The following is an 8,811-nucleotide window of genomic DNA, read 5'->3' on the forward strand; positions in this document are numbered from 1 at the left end:
ACATATTAATTTTCTCTGTTTCAATGCTGCTCTTCCTTCTCCCAAGTAGGCTAGAGGCTTTTGGCTGTTAGATACTTGAGCATGGATTTAATAAGGATTACATGAAGGGAAGTCTACACTTCCTATTATGGTAGGCAACAAGGACAAGCCCATTAAATTAGGAAATACATTTCCCATGATATCTCAGGCTCCCCAGATTGGGTCTGATGACTGAGGCTTTGCATTCTCATAGGGTACTGTATGTGTAGTAAAGGGATTATGGTCAAAGCAAGGAGATGGGGGAAGAAAGAATAGGACACAAACATAAATGAAAGAAAGACAAGAGATTCTGAGTTACAGAGCTAAACAGATATGGAGGTGAGAATTTACTAAATGAACACCAACTGCTGATTGACTGGGAGGGACTGTTAGCCAACCTCTCCAAACTTTGAGGGCCAGCTAGTGATAAATAGATGAGATAGGGGGAGAGCTAAAGATCTACAGTCATGATCAATGGGTACTCAAGGCTACTAGACACAGAACATTCTCTCCTAAGTTGTAGGTAATAGCTTCCTCACTGAACTAGGCTAGGAAAGAGAAAAGTTGAAATATATTTATTTGGAGAATGGTAGCTGAGAATATTTCTAATTTTTTTTTTACCTTTTTATCCTTTTTAATTAGATGATTGTAGTAATGTCATTTATTTTTCTATTGCTGGAGAAACAACGGATAATCTAGACTTGAATTGTCTTTATAATTCACTTATGAGATGAGGGCTTGAGACACATGGTATCCATTCACCAGAAAATACCCTCCCCTAAACATGAATCTGTGAGTCTTTGAAGCATTAATCCTGGCTTTTCCATGGGCAATACTTCTGACTTTAAAAGAGTTGTTTGGAGAAAATAGTTATATAAATCTTAGAGTGTCACATAAATGTGAATTGTTATAATTAGTATTTATTAGCTATAGCACAGCAGGAAAGCAATACGGTTCCTGAGGGGAGAACATCTGATTTTCATAGAATTTGTCTGAATTTCTCTACTTTGCAACTGCTATGGAGACCTGGCCAGCCCTTCCCCATCAACCAAACAAGAAGGTGAGAAGAGTGAGAGGTTGAACTCATTCCATGGCTTTTCCACCATTGGATCATTCTTGGTCTTGAGTGATAATTGACTTGGCTGACCAGATTTAGCCTGAAGAGAAAAACAATTCCCAGAATCTTGCTGGTGCACTGTGCTATGCTGGGATCTAGCAACTTGAGAGCCAACAAAAGTGTGACTCGAGCCACCCACATAAACAAATGGAGAAGGATAAGGGTCAGCTGGTCACAGAACAGTGAGCCTAACCAAGGAGAAAGAAGACCTGAAAATCCTTCCTGCCTCAAGCTGCGGGCACCAATCTAAGGGCTCATGACTTGGTGTCACAAGAGGCTTGCTGAGTGCCCCAACTGTGTTCTTGGACAGTTTCTATAGTATTCAGTTTCTTAGACTTCATTAAAATATCCTGAAGCCAAAGAGATTTAAAACAGACACTCAAACCCTTCTGGAAGAATAAGCATTTCTTCAAGAAGCCTTAGCCAAATTTCTGGAAATAGCTGGGAAGCCTGAATGTTCCATGAATATTTCTGTTTGCAGCACTATAAAAATAAGCTTAACATTTAAAAAAAAACCAAGGATGTCTTATATTTCACTGGTCCCACCAAAGGGTTTTGTTTTTCTTTTTTTCCAATGAGTGAAGGAGGATGGGAGGAAGAGAGGGAGGGGTTAGGAGGGAGAGAAAAAACATAATTAAAAAAATAAAATGTTATTAAAAACATTTCACTGGTCCTATCCTCATAACACTAGTGATGTTAAAAACAATTGGAAGGGCTAACTTGGAAAAGTGATAGACCATGGAATCCTACTTCCTTGTCTCTAGCTTGAGCCTGGCTATTTATTACCTAGGATCCTCAAGGCTCTTGAAAGTTGGGCAGGTCATTAGTAGTAGGTGGTTGAATTTAAGGCGAAATTAAGTTTACACTCTCTAACAAAGGGAGCTATTATTATCTTCATTTTACCAAAGGAGAAACTGAAGCAGATGGGGTCAAGTGACATTCCCAGAATCACATAGCTAGAGAGTGTCTGAAGTCAGGTCTTCCTGATTTCAGAACTGGTGTTTTATTCACTGGGTAATGACCTAGCTACCTAATTTACATCACATATACATATAAATGTGTTTTTTATGAGGTAGGTTGGGGCTTGAGATATATAGAGTCCATTTATAAGAAAATATCCTACTCTGTTGCCCATGAGCGATACTCACCACTGAAAAACGTTGGTGAACACCTGAGTGCTTCTATATAAGTAGTTTCATAAACTATACATCTTACAAATGAAACCTCACAAGCAGATATACAACATATGAAATGCATGTATGTATATGTTTGTATGTATGTACACACATACACACACACAAACGCTGTGTGTGTGTGTGTGTGTGTGTGTGTGTGTGTGTGTGTGTACAAAACCTTCCTAGAGTAGGATCTTTTTTAGTCATTGCCTTTCTGTGCTGGACTTTGATCTCTAGAGCTCATGATGTCACCAGGGTTTAGCTTTAAGCTAAACTCAACAAATAAGTAACTTCTCACTCAGTTAAAGATCAGCAAATCATCAGACTGGAGAGCTGACATCAGATTCCAGACTTCACTTGGATATCAAATAACAACTAACCTTGTCTACTGAGAATAAAACATGCCTTTGATTTAAATGGGTGACTCAGATGGTTGACTTCCCATGTTTGCCTAGGATAGTGGTATGCATAAGAAAGAGTGTTACTTTTTTCATTTATATGAAAGGAGGGTTTATTGTAAACATCTAGGCAGAGATGGCTTAGATTGGCCCTTTCCAAATGTGCCTGAGAATTCAGTTCCCTTGCCCTTATCATCTGAAATTTCATATGGGAAACTTACTTACTAAATATTACCCCTGAGCCAACTGTGGAGTACCGGAAAGAACACTGAACTTGGAGTCAGATGGTCATGACAAAATAGGATTTGGAGTTAGAATGACCCTTAGAAGACATCTAAACTCATCTAGTTTTGCAGATGAAGAAACTAAGGACCATACAGGTAGAAAATGGTATAATAGTGATTACAAATTAGATCCTCTGACAGTAGGGGCCATCTATCCAGACAAGTTATCTTCCTGATCAAGTTCTCAGTTTTCACACCCATAAAGTAAAAATAAACAGAGGTATAGAAAAGTAATTTTTTTTTTTTTTACCTAACTAGGTTGTGAAGTAGTGACAATCTCTAGAAGCATGGCAGCTCAGAACCTAAGGTAAGGAAGAAGCAGTGAGACGAAAGATAGTCTGACTATGGTATGTGGGAACAGTGTAGTTTTGGGGGAGAAGGAAGATCATTTGCTTCTCCATATTTTACTGTCCTTTCTTCTGGGACCTACTTATTCATCATCTTCATATCCCCTTAAGAACATGTGCTGGCAGAGAATTATAAGGAGAGCACAGGGTCAGTTAGGAGAAAAATATGTTTCCCTAGGAAGCCCACCTCCTAGATATCTGAGTCTGAGACAAAGTCCTACCTGCCTCTCCCAAATGATGGCTTGCCTGCTTTACCTACCTTGGAGGACTGTTACAAAGCCAAGTGAATTAGTGTACATGAAAAAGCTTTGTGAACTAGCCCTTGTAAACTAGCTTTTTGTGTAGCTCTAAGGAGCCATACAAATTTGAAATACTATTATGGTCTTTGGGCCTGACTAACCAATTCAATCCAGGCACAATGTCAAGGTTTTTCATGTTTTCTACAAAATTTCTTTTCCTTTCTCTTATTCCCATCTTTTCCCTCCCCAAGATATGACTTATGTAGCAAGTAAATAAACAATGACAAAATGTGGCAGGTAGTTCCTTCTTTGAGAATACTATGGAAAGATACAGACAAAGGCGTCAAACCAATCTTTTTAGGCTATATTCATAGAATTGGTTGGGTTCTCTTAACTGAATGGACCAAGCAATTTAATGAACACCACTAGATTGTTTTGTTTATTCTGATTGACCTGTTAGAACCAATTGACTGATGAATTTAGTTAAAATGGACAAACAGTTCCTGTGTATAGACATAGCCCTTCTCCCCTTCACCCTATTACCTCCTTAACTAACCTTCTTATACTCACATATGCTATTTTAGTGGAATACAGTGAAAATATGAATCTCCCAAACTGTACTTTGACAAAGACTCCTATAACCCAGGAGTTCTTAATCTGTGTGTTATGGACATGTTTGGCAGTCTGATGAAGTCAATGAACTTCTTTGAAAGAAACATTTTTAAAGAAACAATTAAAAAATCAATATTTAAAAAAAAAACCAAGGATAAGAACTCCTAGTCTAGCCTTTCCCTCATTCCCTCACTATGGGGACATTTTTGTCTTTCTGCTTTAATCTGCTCCTTCCATGGAGATACCTCTTCATGTTTCTAGGATTTTGGCATTTTCCCTTTGGCTTTGGTTTCCAGTCCTTGGGTTTTTTTTTTTTTTTTTTTATTAATCAGTCAAACAAGAATTTATTAAGTTCCTAGTATGTGTCAAGCATTGTGCTGGCATTGGGGATCAAAGAATGGACAACTGACACACTCTGCCCTTGAGGAACTCACAGTCTATTGGGGGAGACAATATGCAGACCACTATGTACACACAAGTAGTATAGAGGATTAATAGGAAATAATTAAGAAAAAGAAGGTACTAGAATTAGGAGGGATTGAGAAAGTCTTTCTGTAGGAGGTAGAATGATTTCAGCTGGGACTTACAGAGAACCAGGGAGTCTAAGAGATAGAGATGAAGAGGAAGAACATTGGGAGACAGTTGGTAAAAATGCCCAGAGTTCTTGGAGCAGTACCTAGGTCAGTTTGTTTTTTGTGTTCGTCCTTCATTGCCAAAGAAGACCACGCCATGTCATCAAAATAATGGCATGACTTGCACTTGACTTTTGTTTTGAGTGAGGGAGGGCTGCGCAAATCACCAGCCTCATTTCTCCTCCAGAGCCATCTGAATCCAGTGACTAGATAGTCATCAGGATGACTAGAGATGACCCAGGATGAAGCAACTGGGGTCAAGTGACTTGCCCAAGGTCACACAGCTGGTGAGTGTCAAGTGTCTGAGGTGAGATTTGAACTTGGGTTCTCTTGACTCCTATACTGCCCCTATCATTGGATCAAAGAGCACCTGGGGCAAGGGGGGTAGAGGAGATATGAAGTATAAGAAACCTGGAGAGATAGGGAGGCTAGGTTAGCCAACTAGCATTTATTAATTAAGCCTGCTAGCTAATATAATTGTCTACTAAGTGCCAGGAACTGTGCTAAGTATTGGAGACATAAAGAAAAACAAAACAAATGAACAAAAATAAACCGATCCCTGCTCTCAGGGTACTTACAGTCTGAATTTTTTGCTCGCTTTTAATAGTGAACCCTAGTTCTGATCTCTTCTGCCTTGGGGTTTGACTCCCTCACAAGGTGAGAAGCGTTCTGAAATCTAAAGACCCCTTCTATGGTGACTGTGTGTGTTCTAGAAGAAAAAGAGGAATTTCTTTAGGCTCTTTATTTTTCCCTGATCCCCCTGCTTTTACTGGGTCCAACTCTTTTGGCTCCTGAGAACTCTTAGCAGACCCCTAGGACCCCCTGAGCTCTGATGAGAGGCACACTGTATGGAGTCCCTTGGGTGCATCTGCTGAGCTGTACACACACTCTCTGAACTTGAATATTGATGTGTAATAGCTTTTAAGGCCTTTCTCACCCCTTCAGCTCACATCAGGCCTGCTTATTAAACCCTTACTGCTGTCACCATCCCATTAAAATACTTGTGTTGAATCCTTGCCAGCAAACCACTGGAGTCAGACCCTGGACCTCATGCTACAGAGTGTTAAGCAGGGCTGGTTGCTGTTTGTATGAGTGTCCTCCCCCGGCCCCAAAGGAAGAAGAATGGCTAAGTGTTCAAGCTCAAATGGAAAATTTAGGACATGCTTCAGAAATGGCTGAGCCTCCAAAGGGGGAGAAGCAATGGGCCTGACTTGGCAGCAACCAGCAGCGAGCTGTGCCTTCACAGCTGCTTACTCAACCTGCCCAAGCAGATGCTGATGGGGCTGTTTTGAGTCACTGAAAGACCATGTGTCCTGAGGAGAGGGGGCGTTTCAGGGAAAAATCATCCTGAGTGTTGTTATTGCAAAAGCAAAGCTACATAACCTTAGGAAAAATAAGCAAATGAAGCCCCCCTGCCTGGCTGGAGGCAAGCAGTCATGGTGGAGAGGTAGGAATTGTTCCCTAGTATACTTGATCTGAGAAGTGGAAATTCCTTGTCATTGACAGGGGGTATTGCACATTATTTAACACACACACACACACACACACACACACACACACACACACACACACACACACACACACTCAGATTCTCAACCTTCACCAAGGAGAATGGTGGGGATTGTGGGGAAGGACTTATGAAAGAATTATTTCCAGGGAATCTACTGATTTCATGGCCCCCATATGCACTTATACTATTATAGGGACTGGTTGATAGTAGCTCAGTTTTTAATATTTCTTCCCCCTGCCCCAAAATGCTATCAGGTCAACTCTAAGAAAATCCCCAGCCCAACCCATGGAAAGGTCTGGATTTTGTAATATGAAAATGGAAACTCAATTCCAATGGTACTAAGGGCAAGAAGCATATGAAATGAGTGGTTGGTTTAGAGGTTTAGAGACCTCTGCCAATTACAGCCTGTGTGACCTTGGGAAAGTCATTTAAGCAGTGTCAAACTCAAATAGAAATGTCACTGCGTATTGACTTAGAAAACCACAAATTAACATTATCTATGTTGTATTATATTTTTATTTATTTTGTTAGGCACTTCCCAATTACTTTTTAATCTGGTTCTGTCTTGTTTGGGGATTTTTCTGACTGGTTTTCAACTGCAGGCAGTGAATGTGATACTTCTGAAATTTTCTGGTACTCAAATTCATTTGGGCTTTAAATTCCTTATCTGCAAAATGCCTTGTAGCGGTATATATGTTTGTTATGATTAAAACCTTCCATTTATGTTCCTTAGGTATGTCTACTCTCCCCACTTATAGTATATCTATGTTCTAGGTTTATGGGGAAATGATCTATTTCATTAAATACTTTTGCTTTGAACCAGTTTTGTCTTGTGGCTGACTAATCTAAATAAACCCTTCAGTAGGGGCTTGGTCCTATGATGTTGAGTACATGTAGTTTCACAGAGGACCTGAAATCTGTGATAGCTTTTGATGGCGTCCTAAATACTACCAACAAATACAAATTAACTTGAGGAGGGAGAAAATATTAGCCAATGAGAGAAATAGGTAAGGACTTATGATCATGGTGCAGTGTGGGCAGGACCCTTAGACCTAGCCTTGAAGGAGTCTAGGGAGGTAAGAAAAGAGTACATTCTAGGCATGGGAAACAGCCTACTTGAAAACCCAGACATGGGAAACAGAAGGTTGAATTCAAGGAACTGTTAGCAGGCCATTTTGGCTGGAAGATAGAGTGCATGAAGGGGAATGATGTTAAAATGGTCCAAAAAGCTAAATTAGGGCCAGATTTTGTAGGTCTTTACATGTTAGATTGTGGAGTTTGCATCTTTTTCTAGAGCTAATAGGGAACTGCTAGAGATTTTTGAGAGTGATGTATTCAGACATAAGCCTTAGGAAGATTATTTTGGCATCTGCATGAAGAATGGATTGGAAAAAGGATCGACCAGAAGTAAGAATTAAGAAATTACTGTTACAATCAAGGCAGTAAGGGGCTTAATTAGGGTAGGGTCTTTGTAAAGAGGAGTGGATTTTTTTTAGAAATATAATGAGTTTCATTTGCAGACAATTTAAGTTTAAAAGGTCAATGTGCCGTCCAGGTTGAGATGTGTCCAGAAGGCTTTTGGCAATATGGGAATGAAATGTATGAGAAAGATTACAACTGGTTTTATTTCGGAGTCATCTGCATAGAAGCTGTATAGAAGTCATCTGCATAGAAGTAGGAATAGATGAGATTGTTGTGAGAGGATAGAGAAAGGAATGAGAAGACAGTGATTTAACATTTCCAAGAGGAGGGACCAAGTACCCCAGGGCAGAATGATTTAGGCAACATTGCTATATTCAGAAGTTACCCAGCAAGTGGAACAGGCATTTCTGTTCCTGAAATTGGAGAACTCAGATAATACAAGTCCTCTAGTATCTTTGGGACCCTGAGGTTTAGGATCTTTATGAACCTACACAGGAGATCATATGGAAAAAGTCCCTTGTACCCTATGCTTAGAAGGACCATCCCTCCTCACCACCATTTCTTGGAATTCCTAGTTTCTTTCAAGCATCACCTTCTCCATAAACCCCTTTCTCGTCCTCCTAGTTGCCATGCTCTCCTTCCCTAACTACTTGTATTCATTTGGTATATATTTTGTACATTTTTGTACGTGTACATGTTGTCTTCTCAGTAGATGGTAAACTTCTTGAGGCTGGGGATTGTTTTCACAAAATAAATCCGTATTTTGTACAGTGCCTGACATATAGGAGGTTTTTAATGAATGCTTGTTGATTGATTGATTGATTAACCTATCGAGTATTTATGGAGTGTATACTGTGTGTTCATCTTGTATGAGGTTCTACAGGAGAAAGTCATCTCACGCAAACAAGTCAGTAATTAAATATTTGTTAAGCATCTACTAAGTGATATAAAGGCAAAGCACAATTCCCACCCTCAAGGAATTCATATTCTAATGGGAAGACAACATCCAAGCTGATCTATATAAATAAACTATATACAGGCACACTTCAGTTTATGG

This window comes from Notamacropus eugenii, chromosome 6 (genome assembly GCF_028372415.1).
Source record: "Notamacropus eugenii isolate mMacEug1 chromosome 6, mMacEug1.pri_v2, whole genome shotgun sequence".
NCBI classification, from domain to species: domain Eukaryota; kingdom Metazoa; phylum Chordata; class Mammalia; order Diprotodontia; family Macropodidae; genus Notamacropus; species Notamacropus eugenii.